Below are 24,089 nucleotides of genomic sequence, written 5' to 3'. Positions count from 1 at the left end.
GCAGCGAGCCGAGGAACTCCGCCGCACGTTCTGCGCCCTACGCTTGCCTGCAGGAGCGGCGACGCGGCGCTACTGAGCGCACCATTCCGCCTGCAGAACACCGCAGGCGGGAAAGCAGGCGGTAACGCAGTCACCCTGGCGTGGCTCTGCCGCTCGCTTCAACTGTTACGCCATACGCAGAGAGAGCGAGCGAGCGAGCGAGAGACAGAGAGAGTGTCCGCTGGAATCGGAGCAATTCCCAAGTCCTTAAAAAAACTCACGGAATGAGTCGATCAGGTATGCACGCGTGCGTATTGGAACGTCTCTCTCTCTATATATATAAACGCGTCCTACAGCGCTACTCTAGAGCAGCACAGCGCCACACGCTGTACCCGCGCTGACGCGAACTTGATTAGCCGAGCGCGCAACATCGCACAGCCGCGCGCCTCACGGCCATCACGGCCATCACGAAAGTCCTGGCGCGAGTCCTCCACGGGCGCCGCCTCGCGTGCGATTGCTTGGGGGGAGGAGTGGGGGGAGTAAGGCAGGAATGGGGAGCACTGCCGTGGTGGGGTGGAGGAGGGGGAGGTGGGAGTTAGGTGCTGGACGCGGTGGTGGTGGGGGCGGCCCTGCTATCGGGAAGGATGCGTGAGCGAGTGGCTGGGTAGGTGGGTGTGGTGGTGGGTGACGCGAGTCGTGGCCGTGGTGGTGTCGTTGTTGTTGTTGGGGAGAGGAGGAAGCGGGCGAGGGGGGGGATGGAAAGTCTCATGCACACGGCGGCGGCGTGGAGTCCACGCCAAACAAACAATAGACCGCGGCGCAGCCACGAGGCGTCGCGAGTCGCGCCTGTAGCGCACGCGGAGCTTTACGCATTTCGTGATCACGCAGTCCGTAGCGTCTGCTGATGCACAAGCGTGTCCCTGTGCAGGCCGAGTCAGGAGGTAACCACGGCCAATGCCACACACTGATGCCACCACAGCTCGCCAGCACTTCGTTCCTCGCTGTTTCCACAATGGGCACCCGAAATCACAAGCGCCGCTCCTCGTGTCTCATCGCCACAACAATCTGGCTCTAAGTCTTCCCCTTGGTCGTTGACCTCTGGGTGTCCACTGCAACATCTGCATCGGTAACTTGGCCTCATGCACTCTGCACGTGTGTGCCTCCCATGGCGACCTCCTCGGCATTGATTCTGATTCTCCACCAGAAGTCGCACGTGAACCTCGGCTGATTCAATTGTTGTCGAGTGACCTCTGTTCATTGATGCGTACCTCCAGCAACGCATCACTGTGGGGTTTATTTTTCACAAGTGTGCAATTTATCAGAATTGACCCACCAGTCGCACGTCAAAATAATTAAATACGAGCATTATAAATGTTCTTTATTTACCTATTAAAAAAGCCTCACTGAATGTCGAGAATTCTTTTTTTTTCGGGAGAGTCCGACTAGATGTGCATTCTCGGCGAGTTTCAGCGATGAGTGAAACCGTGGAGCCCAGAGAGAAACCTAACCAAGCATACGCGAGGTGGTAAAGCTTTAAACGTTAAAGCGCAAATAGAATCAAGCATCCATCAGCTGAACCGCCAATTCCCGGCCACCTTGAAGCCCAAGTGCAGAACACCTCCTGGCATGTCCAGGCGGCCTCCCCACCCGAGTGCTGGCCAGGCCCGGCCCCGCTTGGCTTCCGAGATCTGACGAGCATGAGCACATTTGGCATTATTGAGTGGACATTGATTGCTAATTATAGCTCAGTGTTCCTTCGTGGTGGGAGCAAGCGGTTATTAATGAAAACGGCCTGAGTGTGTTAAGGGCGCTGGGCGTAGCACAAGATTAGTTTGCAACAAAATCAATTATTATCAAAAACCGCTTCAATATAAATAGGTCCTTGAATTATGGTCTTAATCATGAGTTATGACTTAGTTTGGGAGAAGAATATCAATGTACAGTCCTGTTGTCAACCCACTGTTGGGTGAAGAACATGCCCACGCCATATCGGTCTTACTGGGGTTGTTTGGCCATACTTCACCACGCTGGTTAGGGGCTGTGTGAGCAGGACCAGTTCAGATATCATTCGCCACTGAAGATAGTCGTGATCGGGAATCGAAGGTCGCCGGGTTCGTAGCGCAATGTGCTAATCACTGCGCCACCACTCCAACGCGTGAATACGCATACGTGAATTGAAGCTCATGCTATACAGCATTTACTCATATATACTGTATACCATACCCAGTTGCTCTGCACTGCAAAACACGAATTGAAATGACTAAACCTTTCAGTGCGGGACCCAAATTTAAGATAATCTTGAGAGTCTTGGAACTCACTGAGGATTTCATGGGTATATGCAAGGCGTTATTATTTTGTATATAGGGTACTTATTCAAAAAATGACACGTACCTATAGTAACGTGCAATTTCAACAAATGCCGAGGACAAAGCCACATGGAATGCGCCCGATCTGGCTAGATTTCGGAAGCTAAGCGGGCTTTGAGACTGGTTCGTGCAGTACTTGGAGGAGGGTGATTCACCATCAATTGCTTGTCGCTAGATGTGAAGGCGTGGGACGCTGCTGCGAGATGACCAGAAGATGGCAGTGCTGAGTGTCACCGAGAATGCGTGCCGACATATCTCCTCGTGCTGCGATTAATTACCACGTGAAGCCACCCAGTCAAGGTTAGTGGTCAAGCACCCCGATGTAGCAGGAACCCACGTGAAGAAAAACAAAAGTCTTTGAGACGCAGAGTAAGGCTGTCGAGGGTAAGCAATTGCCATTATTTTTTGTGAATTTTTTTTTTATATTCAAAACAATCGACCGTAGAGAACGCTCTGCAATACTGTGTAGAGTATACGGAGAAATTGTCTGGCGCATGTTGCTTTGCACTGAATGCGATGTGTATCATGTGGGGTGTGTGGGTAAAATCAATGTCATGGCCACGAGACTCCAGATTGAGTTGCCTTACATAGTAGGGAAGGTGAAGAATGACCTCCAGATGTGCGTTTCGTGACGTACGCCCACGTTTTTGTAAATGGGAGAGCGCGCGATGATCCACGTGTCAAACAATTGCCCGCGTGATGTTATCTATCCGTTCCATCTACGATCCCATTGTGACCCATTGCGACCCATTGTGTCTTGCGAGACGTGGATACCCTACGTTTGTTGAGGATTATTATTATGTTCCAGATATGATCCCGGGTTACCTCTGTTTGATTCCCAGCTGCTGCTAACGTCAGCGGTGAGTGACATCTGACCTGGTCATGGAGCCACCTACTTGACGAATCCGCACTGACCAGCGTGGTGAAGTATGGTCAAACGTAGCATAATAACGACGCGGCGTGGTGAAAGCCTTCACTCAGCAGTGGATTGATATAGGGCTCTAAATCGCCACCTTTATTATCATTAATTTGATAGGGAACGTGAGCTATGGTGCCAACTCACACGAGCCTTATCTTGTGAATACGTCTATATCGCAGAGTCTTTAGGGTCTACTTTTGATCATCGTGCATGCATTGTTATTCCTCGCAATTGTAATCGAACTTCAGCATCCGTGCAAGGAGGCTGATCATCCTCGCCTGCTGCCTCCGCCGCTCTCCGTGCTGTCGACTCCCTTGCCTCTCTTCCTCTCCTCCTCTGCCTCGAACCGCCTCCCTATGAACTAAACATGCATCGTCTCTCTGGGATAAGCGTGTCACCACACTGCTTTGTAAAAATAATTCTTCAGTTGCGGTGTCGTTAAGTGGCTATAAAGTAGAAATTACATTGTAGGTAGACTACCCTTAATTAAACGTTACTTTGTAAAAGCGCAGCCCTGAAAATTATCGATGACGCCACTGCTTGCAGAAGAGTCTGCGTGAACATGGAGCCATAGAAAGTCCTTCTGGAGGGCATTTGGCTTCCTCTTTCACACTGACCAGCATGCCCCGGAAGAGGTGGGATTACCCACACTTCATCCCGACACACGCAACCTCTCCGTTCGACTAAATGTGGCGCACCCACCCATATATACTGCCGGTGCGACAGAGGCAGAGATATTCTTAGTTTTTTCGGTAAAGTCACGTTGAAGAGAAACAACAAAATAATAAAATATATATAAAACAAAAAAATTCTCACGACGTTTCGACCATAACTCAAACGGTCATCTTCAGGTGTGTTGGTTTGCATAAATTAATTTTTTTAAACGGCGCATTTATTTATTTATAAAAAACGTTAGCGCCACGCGCAGCGATTTGGCAGTTTACCCAGGACTAGTCCATCTATATTTTGAAAAGAGGAGGGGGGAGACGAAATTTTTTATAATGTATGCTGTCTGAAAGCCACTGTAAGCGTGAACAATCAATTAAGAACTGAAATGGTTTATCAAAACTTTCCAATGATTGCTAAGATAGAATCCATCTTCTCGGTTGAAATTGTCTCTGTGCTTGTATATGTGGATAGCCTCATGAACGAATCTCTCATGGAAGCCAGATGGCTTACAAAGAACCTCTGTCTTGGAAAAGTCAATGGCATGTGAGCCCACTGAATTAGAACAATGATCTGCTACGTCCGAGGTGTTGGTCCTACCGTGTTTAAGGTCTGCCTTGTGTTCACGAATGCGGTCCGAGACATGGCGTTTGATTTCTCCAATGTAACTACTACCACAGAGGCAACTTAGTTTGTAGACACCAGGGTATTGTATGTCCGGAATCACATCTTTTACAGACGGAACCAGATCACGGATTTTATGTAATGTGTTGAAACGGACCTGGATCTTGTGTTTATTCAAGATTTTGGAGATCTTTTTTGTGATCTCAGCAATGTAGGGTAAAGTGATGGTTTTGAAAGGCTCCTCAAGAGGGTTCTTCTTCATGGTTTGAGTGATAGCTTTGCAGATTGTATAGTCGGAGTAACCATTAGCCCTAAGAGCTTGGTGTACGTGCTTGAGTTCACTGCTTATGTGTTCCTGGTCGGATATGCATTGGGCTCTATGATACAGAGTCTTGATGAGAGAATTCTTCTGTGATGGATGGTGGTGGGAATCCGGTTTCAGATAAGCATCCGTATGGGTAGCTTTCCTGTAGACAGAGTGGCTCATTGAACCATCAGGTCTCTTTTTAATTAGGACATCCAAAAAAGGTATCTTGCCATCTATTTCGACTTCCATGGTAAATCTGATGGCTGGGTGTATGGAATTGATGTGGTCGAAGAATTGGTCTAGAGCAGGCCGGCCATGTGGCCAGATGACAAAAGTGTCATCCACGTACCTCTTCCATAAGGTTGGGCGCAGAGTGGCAGTCTGGATGGCGTCAGTCTCAAATTTCTCCAGGAAAATGTTAGCTATAACTGGAGAAAGGGGGGAGCCCATTGGGGTGCCCTCAGTTTGTTTGTAGAAAGTTCCATTCCAAGTGAAGTATGTATTGGTTAAACAGTGTCTCACCAGGGGGGGTACCTCAGTGTTTAGTCCTTGATTAACCAAGTCTTCAATGATTGCAATGGTGTCAGGTACAGGAACCTTGGTGAATAAGGAAACTACATCAAAACTGACAAGCAGGTCGTCTGGGGACAGGGAAATACCCTTGATTGTCGATACCAGGTGAGTAGAATTTTGTACCGCAGAGGTGGTCTTTCCAGTGAAAGGACGCAGGATTTCAGACAAAAAACGAGCTAGTTTGTAGGTGGGGGAGCTGATAGTAGAGACTATGGGACGAAGAGGTGTATCTACTTTATGTATTTTTGGTAAGCCGTATGATCTTGGTGGCCTGGCAGCAGAAGGTTTCAACGAAAACTGTTTAGATTGATTAATTAATGCGGTTGAATCAGAAATTATTTTGTTGGTTTGTGTGACGAGGCTGTTGGTGGGATCTCTTTTTATTTTTGTATAACTACCATCGTCGAGAGGCAGAGATTTAAGAAACGTGCCTATTGTTTCAACGTGCCTATTGTTTCAACGTGCCTATTGTTTCAAGGTGCCTATTGTTTCAACGTGCCTATTGTTTCAACGTGCCTATTGTTTCAAGGTGCCTATTGTTTAAAAATGCCTATTGTTTCAACGTTCCTATTGTTTTAACGTGCCTAGTGTTGCCACGTGCCTATTGTTTCAACGTGCCTATTGTTTCCACATGTCCATTGTTTCAACATGCCTATTGTTTCACCGTGCCTATTGTTTCAAGGTGCCTATTGTTTCAACGTGCCTATTGTTTCAACGTGCCTATTGTTTCAAAGTGCCTATTGTTTCCACGCGCCTATTGTTTCAAGGTGCCTATTGTTTCAACGTGCCTATTGTTTCAACGTGCCTATTGTTTCAACGTGCCTAGTGTTTCAACGTGCCTATTGTTTCAACGTGCCTATTGTTTCAACGTGCCTATTGTTTCAACGTGCCTATTGTTTCAACGTTCCTATTGTTTCAAAGTGCCTATTGTTTCCACGCGCCTATTGTTTCAAGGTGCCTATTGTTTCAACGTGCCTATTGTTTCAAAGTGCCTATTGTTTCCACGTGCCTATTGTTTCAACGTGCCTAGTGTTTCAACTTGCCTATTGTTTCAACGTGCCTATTGTTTCAACTGCCGCCACGGGAGATCGAGCAGGCCGACGACCTCTGAATTGCACGCCAATCGTGCTGCTCACCATTGCACACGGCACCGTAGTAGCATCCAATTCATAGCGCATTAACAATGAACAACTAGATATAAGGCTCACTGTCGAACCAAGGCGCTGCTGTCTCCCGGACCGAGTCACGGGTGTGGAGTTAGGTGACAAGCCTCACGTGATTCGTGTTCACGACGATAATTCAAAGACGCTTAAGAACTCGAGAGGAACAAAAATCAATAGACGCATTTTTCAAGATAAAGCACGGCATTACTTACCGATGCTTTGCATCTATAGAGGATCTGTCGCTTTTATAATATTATAGATGCTCTTTGTTGTGGCAAAGATAAAGGATGTTTTACAGTATTCATGTTCACTCTTATCTCTCGTATGAGCGTGGCGGTTCCAGAAGTGGTCTGTCCTTTGTGCCGTTGAAACACGGCACTCGTGCTCGATTTGGAATGTATATGCACATGTGCAGCAGTGGCATAGACGTGGGAACATAGAAGTAGAGTACAATCATCATTTGGCTGCACTGCCCTATGCTGCGGGTTCGATTAGATATGCACTTAAAGCAATGGGCATGATTCTTCAATACCCCTGCCTCTGTCAACTCAGCAGCATAAAATTGGAACACCAGGTAGTCGATCGGAACGTCACGTGTGGTGTGGCAAAGTGTGGGGACCTTCCATCTCGTCCAAGACGTCTGACAAGCGTGCAAGAGTAGGCCCAATACCGTCTAGAGGGGCTTTCTAGAGCTTCCTCGAGTGGAGGCCTTTCTGTCAGCAGTGGCGTGAGCAACCAGTTTCAGGGCTGCGCCTTTACCTGTTTTATTATGCGAAGTAGCCGCATAACACACGCACGCACGCGCGTCTTATGTTGCACGGTGACAGAGATAACAAGGACACAATGTCTGCATTGGGATACCTTCGTGTTCACAGCAGCAGAGAGGAGGCACGCCGGCAATCTACATCGTACGTACACGCCGATTTACAAGCACGTGCTCCATAAGCACGTGCTCTATCTACTCCAAGGCTTGAGTTGCCGACGGTCAAAATCCACAAATCTGCGTGGCGTTGCACATCCATCACAGCGCCCTCGCGTCATTTGCTTGTCGCCAGGGCATGAGTCGGGCGCAAAGCTTTTGCATTGCTCCAGCGGCAAGCCGCTGGCGACGTGCGAAGCTTCGGCTCGCGTGCGGGTGGCGATGCGCGCTGGAGAGACGCGCGCGTGCCTCGCTGGCGACGTTGCGGTGTGTGTGCGTACAGGACGCCTTCATCACATTGCCGTGGCGCTGTTTGCCGAACGCGTGCCATTCCGCTTGCCCGTTCGAGAATCGAAACCAGCGGTAAGCACGACGCAAGGGTGAGCAATGCAGTGCACAGAGAACTACCAAACGTGGTTGGAGAGGGCCTGACCTGACCTGGAGAGTGCTCTGAACGTGTCATGGAGGTAACTGCTAGGCGATCACCGCCTCACTGCCATCTGCAAGGTCGCAAAGCAATGGATTATACGCGAGGACCAGAGGGTCCGCGCACCTGCAGGGACGGATTTTACACTGACTGGAGGTGGGCACGTGACAACGAGTAGCCACAGCCAAACCGAGAGGTATACTCGACATGGTGTGCCGGGAGCAGCAATATCTTCCAGGTTGCCCACCCAGACAGCCACGACTAGACTGAAGCCCTGCGCCAAAGAGTGGCTGTCTGGGCAAAGGGAGGAGAGCGGAGTGTTGGCGTCGCACGACATTCATCATCTCCTCATTATGGCGAACGGACGGCAACTTGGGATGGTGGATTCGTCAGCGAAGCCGCGCTGAAACCCATGCACACAGAGGCCACGCGACGCGAGTGTGCTGGCGCTTGCCTGCGATCGATAGAGCGATATATGAAAGTGGGGTCGATGGATCACGCCGCGATCTTTTACGCGTGACACCAAATCCGAAAATGTATTTATACCCAAGAAATCCGATGGGCTCTAAAGCTCTTTGTTTCACAGATGTCCAATTCGGGGCAGGTCAGAACGTTACAACAAACAATACAACAAACACGATAGGAGTGCAATGTATATGAAAAGTAAACAAATAACTTTTTTTAAAAAGCACCAACCTGCATACGCATTGGGGTACAGTCGTGGTTCCGTTTCATCTCAATACTCTGCTCCTAATCCGAGTTGAATAGAAACGTACGGTACATAGCGTATCTCTAGGACACGAAAACGTACAGCCCGTTATCAATTCACTGCCGGAGGAAGGCCTGCCCCATATAGGGCTTCTTCCCTGAGGGGAGGGAGATTTCTGTGAGGACTTTGCCACCCTGGTCAGAGCGGTCACGGCTAACATCACTCGCCAGTTACGATAGCCGTGAGCGGGAATTGAACTTCGTGAACCGGGTTCCGCGCGCAGTGCGCTAGCCACTGGCCCGCCACAGCTTCCCCCTTCTTGTCACGAGAAGCATTCACAAAAACAAAACACGCATTTATGTCTGCAGATTAAGGTAATACACCGGTGGACTAAAACGTGCTTTATTACAACAGGATGTACTATTTCATGTTTTTTCGTGCGCAGTATTCACATTGCATAATATAGTGGTGCTGGCGCAGTGGTTGGCGTGGGTCTTATTTGACTATACTTCACCACCCAGGCCAGTGCGGGTTGAAGGCGAGCAGCATATCCATGGAAGCATAGAACTACAGTACAATTGCTTTTGCCACCCTTTGCTGGCCAGCACGTAACACAGCCCTGGCACCGCCGATGACAAGCGGCACGCGTGGGTCGTCACCCATACAAGCGCCTTCCAACCTCAAAGCCTGCTTAGCTTCCGAGATAATAATTCCGTATTTTACACGAGGGTCCCATATTCGGATGCTTGGCGAATTCCCTTAATGAGTGGCATGTGGGTGTACAACTAAGAACCTGGAGAAACCCACACTTACATCTCCTGGCAAGCTCATAAGCTCTGACAGTCATAATTCTTAGTGCTGTAGTGACCAACCTCAATCCTGCCCAGCTTCCAAGATCTGACAAATTCGGGCGCCTTTTCGGGTGATTTGATCATAGCCGTTTGTTATACGGTAGGCTACACACGTCCAAAACACAATCCCGAGAAGAGAGAGAGACACACACACCCCACAGTAAGAATGCATTACATCTGTACACAGCGGCCGAGTCACAAGCCCCTGACTGATGTCCAGTGCCTGGCGTGTTCGTGCTGATGGAGGAGATGATGATGGTGGTGAACGAGGAAGATGCATGGCCCAGATACGGGGGGGTGGGCACGGGAACGCGAAAGCATTGCCCAGCCACCGCGCCACCTACCGCTCACACGCGAGATTCATGACTTTCCCCGACCCCAAAAGCCGGTCCCAGCAAACAACGTCACAGCAAATTCATTCCACCAAGGACACGAGCGACACGCGGCTTAACATATATAATATATAGTTTGTGGGTTCGCGGAATATTTTCTGGGTCGCTGGTGGACCTGGGAGCTGTCCCGTGACTAAGAATCACAGCGAGAAGTATACTTGATGTGGTGTGTCGTGGCCAGGAATCAGATCTGTATATATACTGGAGCAATACGATGAGGTAATAAGGTCCTTTTTTACAGATGTCCAATAGTCCAACGGAGTAGGCTGTGGTCGCACACGACGGAGGGCCCAGGATTGGTTCTAATATAATTATGGCCTGGAATCGAGCTGGGGGGTGGGGGGGGGATGGTGCAGCACTTATGGTGTATTTGTTTCTTTCTTGTTGGAATGTTTGTAAATATTTTTGTTTTATTATTTATGTGTGTATTTTTCATTCTGGTCTTGGCTATTTGCGAGCTTCGAAAATTATATGAGTTTATACTTCACCAAATGGCTTTTGATGGTCAAAAGAAATCAGGAATAATGTTATTTAATATACATTTGCCTTTTCTAGAATCTGACGGTATGTGTATGGTCAATGGTGGTGAAACAAAAGACTTTGGTAAAACTGTCTTGGTCTCTTGGCTGGCCTATAATTGACCATTAAAGTGTCTGGGTCTCTATAATAATCTTGAATAATCGAAATATGTATATGTGAAAAGAGGCTAATGTGACAGTCACTATTTAAATCAATGTCTCCACTTGTGAATACAATAATAATTGTGACATTATTCCATGATCGAGTTATAATATTTCCACGTAAACATTTCGTGAAGGAGTCCACATTTTACTTCATCAGCTGGCCCTGCTTCTTTGCTTATGTCCGCCATCATTCCACTTCACATACAATATTTATATAAATGATTCAAATCGTGGACAACTGAGATTTCATGTTAGAAAATAACAATGTACAAACAAGAAGCGGAGGCAGATAAGAAACTTTGCTCACGGAGGCTATTCACAACTATACCTGAAAATGTTTTCCAAACATTTAATAACATGTGCAAAGATAAGTGGTGAACGTACTAACCGACTGCGCTTTGTTAATGACATAGTCATCCAAAGGATCAGGGGTAATGATCTACAGAAAATTATTGAAGCGCATAACAAAGACTGTTGCAAAGTGGAGCTGAATATAATTATGCAACAAGTTTGCTAGACAAAATATCATTGAAAAGCCACAACTGGGAAACACATCCGTATACGTAGCTTGGGTAATTACTGTTGGCAGGTCAGGACCCAGTTAATGAAATCAAGAAGCAGGAGCAGGATGGAGTGATTTTGGAAAAATGAACTTAGTTTAAAAAAAAAACTTACCGATGTGCCTAAAGTATAACATGTTTAACCAGTGAACGTTAGATGCCATATGGATCAAAAACACAGCCTCTGATACATAATATGGAACACAATCTGAACATTATAGTCCATGCTCAGGAGCATAAATTGGTAATACCTAAGGTAGAAAGCACATCTTTAGTCAAACCAATTTAATTGTTTGGTTGATAAGAGTTAATTAATTGATAACCCTACTCATTTAAAATGGTTACAACGTTCACTGTTCGTTGCCACTCAATGGAATTGTAGCCACTGACGTTTTGCCACCTCAGGTAGTATTGACAAGTGAAATATTTGGTCTGGGGCTCATGGACTATTGTGCAAATATGCGTGGAGAGATACATTTTGTACGTAATGGTCCAGATGTCTTGATGTGACCCCCAATTAATTGATCCTTCACATTTTTTCCCCTTTCTTGTTTTAAATAAACCTTACTTTAAACATATTACGTTTCAAGAGAATTAAATGGGGGTCACAAGACACTTGGAGCACCCAGTAGGTTCGACTGATACGGAGTGAAACGCGTGGATCCAAGAATGAACACACTTCACAGATGTCGCTTTGACCGTTGGGGAAAGTGCTCCAGGAAACATGACAACGACGGAGCAAAGACAATGGCCAGTGGCGGAGACTGGTGATGGAATGGCAGCCAATGGAGCGAACACGCCACGCAGTAGAAACCGCAGCAGAGATGGGAGGGACGAGACCAGCTCCCCGCACACGAGAAATGTGAACTGTGGCATAGGGACGACGTGGGGGGAGGCCGTCATTCAGCAGTTGATAGAACATGACTGATAAGTCCATAACGCTACAGGGTCGTTCTGGACTTTGTATAACGAAACCGGTTTTAGGCAGACTCCACAGACACGTCCGCTGCTGCAGCACCCGCAGTGAAAGGAGATGTCTGGTGTTTGGTGATGTAAGTTTTAAGCAATTGCACCATGCCTGTCGACCGTAATCCCCAAAACTAGACGGTCCCAGAATGCGTATCCCGGAAGGTGGCGTCAGCGCTAACAATGAGAAAATGTCATAACATTTAAAATGCATAGATTAGTCCGCATCTGCCGGGTACAACGTATACAGTTACCGTATAGGCGTCTCCAAGAAAAAAAATAAACCATTGTGTGGCGTAAAAACCATTAGCGTGCAACCTCTATTGTGTATTGTGCGAAGGCGATGATCACAAATGCAGGAAAAAATGCACCGCGCACAGACCCCGGTGTGTACAAGCAGAATGATGTACAGCCACGTGTCGCTCCACTGCCCTGGTGTGTACAAGCAGAATGATGTACAGCCACGTGTCGCTCCACTGCCCTGGTGTGTACAAGCAGAATGATGTACAGCCACGTGTCGCTCCACTGCCCTGGTGTGTACAAGCAGAATGATGTACAGCCACGTGTCGCTCCACTGCCCTGGTGTGTACAAGCAGAATGATGTACAGCCACGTGTCGCTCCACTGCCCTGGTGTGTACAAGCAGAATGATGTACAGCCACGTGTCGCTCCACTGCCCTGGTGTGTACAAGCAGAATGATGTACAGCCACGTGTCGCTCCACTGCCCTGGTGTGTACAAGCAGAATGATGTACAGCCACGTGTCGATCCACAGACCCTGGTGTGTACAAGCAGAATGATGTACAGCCACGTGTCACTCCACTGCCCTGGTGTGTACAAGCAGAATGATGTACAGCCACGTGTCGATCCACTGCTGGATGAATGCAGTGGTGGTGCTCGAAAAAAAACAAACTAAGCTAAATGGTATTGCCCCAAGCAGCATATTCATTGACACATATATAAAAAGATTCACCAAATATCCTGAATGACATTTTATTCAAGGATTCGTAGTGGGACCCAGGACCGGTTTTGATATCACTGATCACTGAGCCTGAGGTGGGATCCAAACGCCTGGTTCATAGTGAATTGTGCTAACCACTAAGCTACTCCTTCACTGCTCCACCCACTCCCCTATGAAAATACATGGTGTGTGAAACATCCTCCATAGGCATTGTATCGATAAAAGTTAACGGGTTATTGCTAAAGTTGTCGGACAAACAGACACTTGAGATTCTAGATTTGAAGCTTTCGTGATTGCAAGGATCCATACTCTTTGGTTCTATTCGGAAAAGTCACGTAGGTAAAAATAAAATAACAAAAAATTACGACGTTTCGGCCACAACACAAGTGGCCTTCATCAGGTGAAGGGACTGGACTGTCCAGAGGACAGCGTTGGAGTGAAGACAGCAAGCCCAGGTCGCGTCCTTTAAGCTGTGTGGGAGGAAACAAAAAAACGCCTTGACAAAGGAATTAGCATAAAATGTACTGGACCGGCACGGTGGAGGGGGGGGGTAGTTTACATAATGTTGGTGTGAAGGGAAAAAAGGTGCTGTGAAAGTTTGGGATACCACTACTTGAATAAATATACTGTACCATTGAAAATTAGTTTAATATTTGGTTTGATTTAGAACATCTTTCCAATGATGGCTTAATTTGAAACCATCCTCTCGGTTGAAATTGTGTCTGTGTTTGTAAATCTGAATTGCCTCGTGGACAAATCTCTGATAAAAACCCGTGGGTTTGCAGAGAACCTTGGTATCGGAGAACACTATATCGTGATCACCCACAGCATTGTAACAGTGATCAGCAACGGCAGAAGAATTCGTTCTGCCGTGTTTCAAATCTGATTTGTGCTCGCGAATTCGGTCAGAAATGTCGTTTCGTCTCCCTGATATAGCAGTAACCACAGGTGCAGCTCAATTTGTAAACCCCGGGGTACTGTAAGTCAGGAACGACATCCTTCACGGATGGGATCAGGTCACGGATTTTGTGTACTGTGTTGAACCGGACCAGGATCTTGTGTTTGTTTAGAATTTTGGAGATATTTGAAGTAACGCCTGCTATATATGGTAGTGTGAGGGTTTTGACCGGAGTATCAAGTGGTTGTTTCTGCATGGAGGGATAAACAGCTTGGTGGATGGTACGGTCAGAGTATCCGTTTCTCTTGAGGGCCAGGTGTACATGTTTTAATTCACTGGTCAGGTGGTGTTGGTCCGAAATGCAATGTGCCCTGTGGTATAACGTTTTGATGAGAGAATTCTTTTGAGCTGGGTGGTGGTGGGAATCAGGTTTCAAGTAAGAATCTGTGTGGGTGGGTTTCCTGTAGACAGAATGCCCCAGTGAGCCATCAGGTCTCCTCTCAAACAGAACATCCAAGAATGGTAGCTTGCCATCTTTCTCCACTTCCATGGTGAATCTGATGGCGGGATGTCTAGAATTGATGTGGTGTAGGAAAAGGTTCAAAGCTGGGAGGCCATGTGGCCAAATGACGAAAGTGTCATCTACATATCTCTTCCACAGGGAAGGTCTGAGGGTGGAATTCTGGATGGCGTCTGATTCAAATTTCTCCATGAAAACATTGGCTATCACTGGTGATAAGGGAGAACCCATGGGGGTACCCTCATTTTGTTTGTAGAAGGTGCCATTCCAAGTAAAGTAGGTATTGGTGAGGCAGTGTCTAATCAGCGCAGGTGTATCGGGGTCTAGTCCATGTTGTACCCCCATGGGTTATCCCTTATCACCAGTGATAGCCAATGTTTTCATGGAGAAATTTGAATCAGACGCCATCCAGACTTCTATGCTCAGACCTTCCCTGTGGAAGAGATATGTGGATGACACTTCCGTCATTTGGCCACATGGCCTCCCAGCTTTGAACCTTTTCCTACACCACATCAATTCTAGACATCCCGCCATCAGATTCACCATGAAAGTGGAGAAAGATGGCAAGCTACCATTCTTGGATGTTCTGTTTGAGAGGAGACCTGATGGCTCACTGGGGCATTCTGTCTACAGGAAACCTACCCACAAAGTTTCCTACTTGAAACCTGATTCCCACCACCACCCAGCTCAAAAGAATTATCTCATCAAAACGTTATACCACAGGGCACATTGCATTTCGGACCAACACCACCTGACCAGTGAATTAAAACATGTACACCTGGCCCTCAAGAGAAACGGATACTCTGACCGTACCATCCGCCAAGCTGTTTCTCTCTCTCTCTCTCTCTAAACAAACACAAGATCCTGGTCCGGTTCAATACAGTACACAAAATCCGTGACCTGATCCCATCCGTGAAGGATGTCGTTCCTGACTTACAGTACCCCGGGGTTTACAAATTGAGCTGCACCTGTGGTGACTGCTATATCGGGGAGACGAAACGACATTTCTGACCGAATTCACGAGCACAAATCAGATTTGAAACACGGCAGAACGAATTCTTCTGCCGTTGCTGATCACTGTTACAACGCTGTGGGTGATCACGATATAGTGTTCTCCGATACCAAGGTTCTCTGCAAACCCACGGGTTTTTATCAGAGATTTGTCCACGAGGCATTTCAGATTTACAAACACAGACACAATTTCAACCGAGAGGATGGTTTCATAATAAGCAATCATTGGAAAGATGTTCTAAATCAAACCAAACATTAAACTAATTTTCAATGGTACAGTATATTTATTCAAGTAGTGGTATCCCAAACTTTAACAGCAGCTTATGTACCTTCACACCAACATTATGTAACCCCCCCCCCCCCCCCCCCCCCACCGTGCCGGTCCAGTACATTTTATGCTAATTCCTTTGTTAAGGCGTTTTTTGTTTCCTCCAACACAGCTTAAAGGACGCGACCTGGGCTTGCTGTCTTCACTCCAACGCTGTCCTCTGGACAGTCCAGTACCTTCACCTGATGAAGGCCACTTGTGTTGTGGCCGAAACGCCGTGATTTTTTGTTATTTTATTTTTACCTACGTGACTTTACCGAATAGAACCAAAGAGTATGGACACTTGAGATTCTCAAGCGCCGGTGTTTTTAAAGCCCGTTGATCCAGATTTCGGTATCCATTAAATGCGCTTTTCATCGTTCCCCAATTTAGAGTGTGGAAAGGTCGATTGTTGACAGGGGAGACTGGAGCTTGAGAAACAATCTTTTAATTATCAGTGTCATAGAGATAACTGATCGGGGACAAGGCTTAAAAGATGTAAACCAGTGATGGTCCCTATGTTGCTCACACCAATGCTGGTGGAAGGGCCTCCTCTAGAGGGCATTTGACCAACTCTTCCACTCTACCTCGGCATATTCGACAAAGTGGGAGTTACCCACACTTTACACCACCACACGCGATCTGCCGACCGACTGGGGCGTATCCATTCGTACCGCTGCGTGGGAAAAACGGCGATGGGGATTTAGGAAACGTTCCCCACTGTCTCGACTGCCGCGCTGGGAGAATCGGTTCTAACCGGTGACCTCTGGATCGCAAGTCGAGTGTGCTTCACCCCTTGCACCACGGCCGCATTCCCACGAGGCTCGAATTCATTTTAATTTCGTGTAGCAGATGCAGGTGATGGGATCACAGTGAGTTGTCATCGCAGCTCATTGTTTTTCCAGCTATGATGAGTTGACATTGGGAGCCTTTGGAAGGGCAAGTATAACAGCCAATTAGGGCAAGTGTCTGCACAGACTGCATACGTGTGTATTAGGGTGGTCCTTATTTTTCGAACACGTTTCATGATTGGGAGTGTTTCTTGTTGTTGAATTATGCAAAACCGTGAAGTCTCATCCCGATCGAAGGATGTTTACGGGTTGCTACTGTGGTCCTTATTTGAAATTCATATGGGTGTGTATACAGATGTTAGAACTCGTAGAATACCCATTAAATATATCCAACAGTCATTGTGTGTGATAGTATATGGTCACCCAAGATCAAATCACTTATGTACACATGAGTCTTTCTATAAAATGCGGTTTGGGAAAACTGGATTTGACCATGAAAAACGACAATTTAACGTGCATTAAGATAAACGTGGTTGTTATTTTAAATCAGGACCTCCAAACAGTAGTTACACATATTTCAGGACTTGGGCATTATTACGATGAGGAGGACAATGGAAAAAGCAATTTTTAAAAAATCCATCAATAATGCGACACACAGTGTACACATTTCTCCAAAGCCATCATGCAGATAAATGTATTGCATATAGACCATGTGTCAGGGAATGAATAAGCCATAATGCAGTACTGACGTATTGCTCATTCACGTGGGTGCGTGTACAGATTTCAGAGCTCGGAGAGTGTCCATTAAATATATCATAAGGTCCTGTGTGTGCAATGTGTGGTCATCGACTGAAGAACAATTTGCTTATTCCTTTATGTACAGATGAGTCTTCCGATGACACGCGATTCGGAGAAAAAAACTTTATTTGATCGTGAATAGCGACGTGCGAATGTTGCCTTCAGAAAACATTTCCACATCGGTGCATAGCGGCCGCGATAGCATATGGATCAGAGACATTGGCACTCGCACAGTAAATGGAGCTAAAACGCTGAAAATGTTGCGAAAATGCGTGGAGAGAGATGCATGCTTGGAATTACTTTAAGGAATGGATTAAGGAACAAACAAAAATTGGAGACATCCCATCGACTGTTTGGGTTGGTGGCCAACGGACGACAATGAGTTGGCAGGCGGGAGAGAAGAGAATGCGCCCGAGAGGATGATGACTACCGTGGAGATGAAGCAGTGAGATCATCTCATGCGAATTAGTGCGTTGGATTGTAGCAACGTAGGATTGTGAGCGATGGGCACAGTGTGGCTGAACGGCTTCATCTAGCAGTGGATGGACAGTGGCTGAAAATAATGATAATCATCATGACAGATCATGCTATGGAGAGACTGGTATGTATATTGGAATGTAGATTTGTTTTCCTGGCTGCCAATGGAGATGATAAAAATTGGTGACTTAACACAGTATATGTCTGTAGTGAAAGGAAAATAAACAGTTCAGAGCGTCTTGCCTCTTGTTCTCTGGCCCCCAAAATCAAGCTTGTGATGAGAAGATTGTAGCTAGATCATTGTAATGCACACACCATCTCTCACCAAGCCACAGGGCATTTACCTTAGAAATCACCACCACGAGCTGCATAGCACTGGTCTGGAAACAGCTCGTGTACAGCCTCCACTCGCCTGCCTGCAGTCGCAGAGATTCAAATTAAAAAAAAAAAATCTTGATTCTCCCATTTCCATCACGCAGCAGGCCTTTCCCTGTGTTTCTTGTCAACCTTCCTCACCCCTCCTATAGGCCATCACGATCGCTCTCCTCGGGTGACTCCCATCGCCTGCGGATCCCGTGACGTGCCTCCCACGGTGTCTGGTCTGCGCTGGAAGCACCGTGTTTGCTTTTTTTTTAATATATTAGCCTTTAGGAACACACTCCCACCGCCTACGTATGTGACTCACTTCAGTGTCATTTGTACAATCTGACCTTAAATAATTCAACGTGTGTTTTATTTTTCAACCTTGGCTAATTAATAGCAATGCTACCCGTGGGTGTCATTGTGAGCCCACTCGACTTGCAGTTCGGGTCGCCGGTTCGAGTTTCCCGGCACGGCAGTGGAAACGTCGGGGCCGGTTTCTTAAATCCCCCCCCATGTAGAGCAGCGACGCGATTCCACGAGCCAGGGCAGAGTTCGCACTCAGCGCTGGGTCTATCAGCCTGCGTAGTATAGCGTCATGACGTTACCACCAACACAGTACCGGTATCAGATCTTGCTACGAAGCAATCCCTGCTACCTGAACACAAGTACCAACAGCGTGAATGGGGTACACGGTGGTTCATCAGCAAGTCGCCTGTGCTTGGATAGGGCATGGATACTCCCACCTCTACCAAGACGTCTGGTCAGCGTGGAAGGGTCGGCAAATACCTTCTAGAGGGGATCTCTAGAGCTCTCTCTAGTGGAGGCCCTACCCCGAGCAGTAGTGTCAGTAAGACATTGCAGGGGTGTACCTTTATCTAGAGGCACTAATTAATTGGCATGTAGGGAATTCATTGAGAGAAAGGAGGAGGAACACGTGGACCAGAGACTATTCCCAGTTTAATGACATCGTTCAAACTGTTTGTGAAAAATAAGTGGGCTTTGGCAGGACACGATATTAGAAGGGATGGTGGGAGGATCAAGACTAATGACAGCGAGAGCCAAGGCATGTTACGTTTCCAAGCAGACGTCCTCTGGGGAAGATGTATTGATGAAATAAACGTGCGTGCAGGTGCAAGGTGGAGTGGTCGCGAGCGATGGTGGCAGTGCGCCAAAGCCTTCGTCCAGCAGTGAATGGACCATGGTTGATGATAACGCTGGGCAGTGGTGGCTATGCCTGTAACCTAGCAATGTGGCGGCGAGGGTTGATGGATCACACACGTGTTGCGAAACTCCCCTTACCATAGGTGGCATACCCTAGCTTGTCAGGAGAAGGCAGTCCAGCAATTGTGGACTCCGTCTCTTCCATTTCTGTGAGATGCAGTGTTGCACCCTCGAACGTATGGGGTTTCTTTAGGCACTTCCGGTTTCCTCTCACATGCAAACTCATGAATTTGCTGATAATATCTGAATAATTAGAGGACTCCAGAGCTTGGACAGTTGTTGGTGGCTCGCAGCCTTGACTGCCTTCCTGCTTCTCTGCGCCTCCTCGAGCCTCTGCGTCTTTCTCCCTCCTTAAGCATTTACATTTGTATTATTATTATTATTGCATGTCAAGGCTCTAGTGGCTGCAGGGTAAACATGAACTAATAAAATACAACATGTATGAATCAAATATAATGGATTTTTTTAGTCACATTTTGATGCATGCATAGCGAGTGTCATCGTTAATTTTTTTTAAAAATGAAAATCAATTAATTATCCAATGCTTAGCTGCCTGCTAATTTAGCTCTGAGCAAACGTGCTCATGCTTTTTGTAGAAATACCACGTGACAAAAAATGTGAACACGCAAGCCTACGTTTGTAAATGTGTTGATGTGTACAATATGCAAATGTATGAAATATATATATGAATCATTAATAGGATAAATCCCATAGAGTTGTTTTTACAAACATATAAGTATTCCTCACTTCATGCAATTTGGTTTCCCTTGTATGCGGCTAACATATTTCTTCCCAAAATTCGCCCTGTGTGGTTGGAACTCACTCATATACGGCTATGTGGTCAGACGTGGGAAAACATTGCATGTGCTGTATGCACTACTTGGGAGGTAGCTGTCTCATGCAGCTTTGCTTTACACACCGTCTTTTGGAATACATCTACCGCACAAAGCGAGCAAATCTTATATATGCGACGACGGCAGTGTGTTTATTTCCATGGCGTGAGAATTCACAAGTTGACGGTTATTGCTTTTCATCTGAATTTTGGTCTAAATGTGGCCAATGTCTCAATCACAGACCCTACCCATTTAAACGATAGGCTGGCAGTTTTTCAACCCTTTTACCACCTACCAATTTACAAGGCGAGAATTACATCAAAGGCAATTGTTTTAGTCTTCAAAACCCTTGTAAAGGAAATCGCCAATGTGATGTGTTTTTGCCATTCCATAAAGATGCAAATCTGACCTGAAGTGTCTAGGAGCGAATTGCTGTGAAAGGTTCTGCATACTGCACACAGCTGTAACCAGATGATGCATGCTTGGGATTACATTGAGAGACGGAGAGAGGTAACACAAGGATTATAGAAAATACTCACGTCCTACGCTGAGACATCTTACTAACCAGGGCTTCATTTGAGCCAGGTCTGGTTCATCAACCGAGAAAATATTTCTGCACCCAGCACGCCACATAGAGCATGTATCTTGCCATGGCTATGGCTACTTAGCTCATGCATACTCCCATCTACCAGCTACCCAGGAAAATATCCAGTGAGATATAACTCAGATGTTTTATTGCTTCCAGTATTTATATTTCAGCTTCGGCATTTGCACGCGACTGATAAGTATTCCACAAATGTTAGCAAATATCCCCGCGGCTCCCCCTGTAGACGTGCCCTTTCGCTTCCTAGTCCCCTCCTCATCAAGACTCGTTTGGCGGCTGCGGGGAGGCAGAGCGGAGGGCGAATTACCATCAAACACGAGTCGTGTGTGCAACAACAGCAAATGGCCCTAATGAAATGAATATATTAAAGGGTGGTTTAAAAAAAAATCAAAGGGGTCGCGCCAAATTAACTCGGCGAGCCACTATGCACATCGTACAATATATGCATTTATGTACTGAAGAGCGTTTCCAAATTAAATGAAGTGTAATTAAAAGTTTAATGGCAGATATAAATCTGCCTGCTAACTTATAGCCCGTAAGAGAGAAGATGGGCCATTACAACCGCAGAAGGCAGACTGTAATTATTACCTGTACACTTTTATTCCAATGAAGTATCTTCAACCTTTATGTTAATCGTCCCCGTGTCAAATAAACCATTGCAAATGTGTGCATGCATACGCCGTGTGCACTTCGCGTCCTATTTGTCAATCCACTGCTGGATGAGGGCCTCGCCACGCGGCGCGGTACGTGTCAGTCTATTGACCGTACTTCACCACACCGCTCAGTCGCTGGGCGGTCAACGTTAGGGCCCAACATGCCTCTAATGTAATTTGTGATTGATGTTAGCAATGGCCTGGAATTAAACTTAGATTTGCTGGGTTTAGCACTGATTTGATTCGCGGGGCACGGAGCACAGTACGGTAAAATCATGAATGTCAATGCACTGCCCTCAACTGTCCAGCCTCGAGCCTGCTTAGCTTCCGAGGCGGTGGTGGCGCATGCCTGTCATCCAGCCCTGTGGAGGCAGCGAGGGTTGGTAGATCACAATACAGACGTTGTGGAAACTCCTTTCCCGTAGGCGTCGAGGAGGTAACATACACTGGCTTGCCAGGAGAATGCGGTACCGCAAATGTGGACATCATCTGTTCCATCTCGACGTGATCGAATCTTGCCCCCATCGCATGCGTGGGTTTTTCTCCAGGCGTCCTGGTTTTCCTCCCGCATGTAAACACTCGTGAAGTGACCATCAACACCTGAATCTGTAGAGGACCGCGGAGTTTGTGGGAGAATGTGTTGCTGGCTCAGTGCATGGCTGCCTTTCCCACTGTCCGTAGTTCCTCGTTCCGCTTTGGTCGTTGTCTCTTCCAGAGTGGGTGAATCCTGTGTCCGTTACAAGTTAAAATTATTGTTATTATTACAAGATCGGATGCAATCCCGGTTGATTTGTCAATGCAGCGGTCATTGTGAATGTACCTGCAGCGGTCATTTTAGCGGTTGATTAAAAAAAGCCATTTGCTCTCTGCAGGTGAATGGATAAGACAGACTGCTGTCGGGAGTGAATATACGGACTGCACACCGCCTGTTAAACCACGACGGCGCCAGTCTTTGGATATTCCTTGCGCGACTGCGCTTATCGGTGACAATGCGAACATCTGGTAACATCATCCGGAGCCATCACAGCTCACAAAGGAAGGCCGTTGCTAAGTCCCACGGGCTTAGGCTTTCGAGCCAAATGATGTGCACGCTTTAGGTTCATTAAGGAGTTGGTGGGGTTTGTGGAACGGCAGTTTCCTCCGAGGAAAGCCCAATAATGTGTTCCTGTAATGTTTCCAGGGGGTTTGCCCATGCAGTTATTGAGCATTAGGCACACGCGTGCCTGTTAATATTTAAAGCACCAATACGGACCGAGTTTATAAGCACCGCGCGTGCCCTTTTCCCTGCACACATCTGGGCGTGTGTTTATAACGGGGACATTTAGAACCCAGTCGACAGATGTTAAACTACACATCCTTTTGCCGCATTGATTTTCGAAAAGCTTGCGATCGTTGCATATAGTGTTGCTTAACACAAACAACTTTACATAATTGTGCAATTGAACTGCGGTGTAAAAATCCATATTTTACATAATTGGTGTAATTAAAATGCAACGACGGGATCGGTGGCACAGCGGTTAGTGCACCGTGTTCTGAACCCGGCGACCTCACGACTCCCAAATTGTAACCAGTGCTGGACCACCCCCTCCTGCATCACCACCCCTTGCACCAACCCACAGAGGCCAGCGTGGTGAAGTATGGTCACAATCTCACGACTGACAAAGCACGGGGATTGTCTCCATCTGATAGTGGATTGACAGTGGCTGTCATTATTATTTATTATGATATCAATACAATGCCAATTATTGAACGTATATTGTGCTCTGTAAATGTTCTAGCAAAGTGCTCATACAGCGTGTGGATTTGCGCACATGTATATGCACTCGAATGTATGCGTGTACTTCCTATAACCTTTAACTAGAGGGTATGTACCGTTGCCCATTCAAGGGTTGTTACGCATCTGCCCTGGTTCTGTTTCTCTCTGTTTGCGTTGTTGAAAATATAAATAAAGGAAGGTAAAAAACAGGGGGTCGATGTTTTATCCTCTCATTGTAAAATGTGTTTCTATGGCGCTTTGTTTACCGCTCGCCGCGTCAGCGCAGCGCACGGTCAAGCGACGAAATAACGAACGAGAATTTAAACTAACGCCAGAGAGGAAGAGAAATGCATTTCCGTCAACATTGACGCCGGTATCAGGAGCCCATGAAAGCCTTCTGGTCCAAACTTTGTCTCTCGTACATTTGATATACCAATTGGCATTGGAATAGGGCCTTATCTGCCCAGCCCAGCAGCACGGTCCCATGGGGGTGGAGAGCGGTCTATTACTGTTTCAAATCGAATCCCACCATAGAAAGGTCCAGTCGCGAGCCCTCTGCTATAGTTCCGCAGGCAGCTCGCTCGCTCGACCGCCCAATCCATGCTGGGGTTACGTCAGAACCAAGGCGCCCCCCCCCCTACTCCCCCCCCCCCCCTGCACAGCGCCTCACTGTTGGCCACGATCCGGCGACGCCAAATGAGTGAAGCCACATCAAGAGGTGGCAGGGGGGGGGGCTGGATGAGGAGAATCTGTTCCTCTAGCTTGTAACCCCCTCTCGTGCATGAATTATTGCA

At 47.0% G+C, this 24,089-nt stretch overlaps 1 long non-coding RNA gene across 1 annotated transcript; it reads left to right on the top strand.

Annotated features, from left to right (window-relative positions):
- The first annotated feature begins 174 nt into the window (after positions 1–174).
- Positions 175–23,504, top strand: LOC116948292 (uncharacterized). The gene is made up of 3 exons (XR_004403782.2): positions 175–276; positions 2,521–2,645; positions 18,393–23,504. It is a non-coding gene; the product is annotated as an uncharacterized LOC116948292 (long non-coding RNA).
- The last annotated feature ends 585 nt before the right edge of the window (positions 23,505–24,089 follow it).

The sequence above is a fragment of the Petromyzon marinus genome, chromosome 33, assembly GCF_048934315.1.
Source record: "Petromyzon marinus isolate PM22_M1 ecotype Great Lakes invasive population chromosome 33, UKy_Petmar_22M1.pri1.0, whole genome shotgun sequence".
NCBI lineage: Eukaryota > Metazoa > Chordata > Hyperoartia > Petromyzontiformes > Petromyzontidae > Petromyzon > Petromyzon marinus.
The sequence above is the reverse complement of the archived record's forward strand: the minus strand, read 5'-3'. Positions and strand labels throughout refer to the sequence as shown.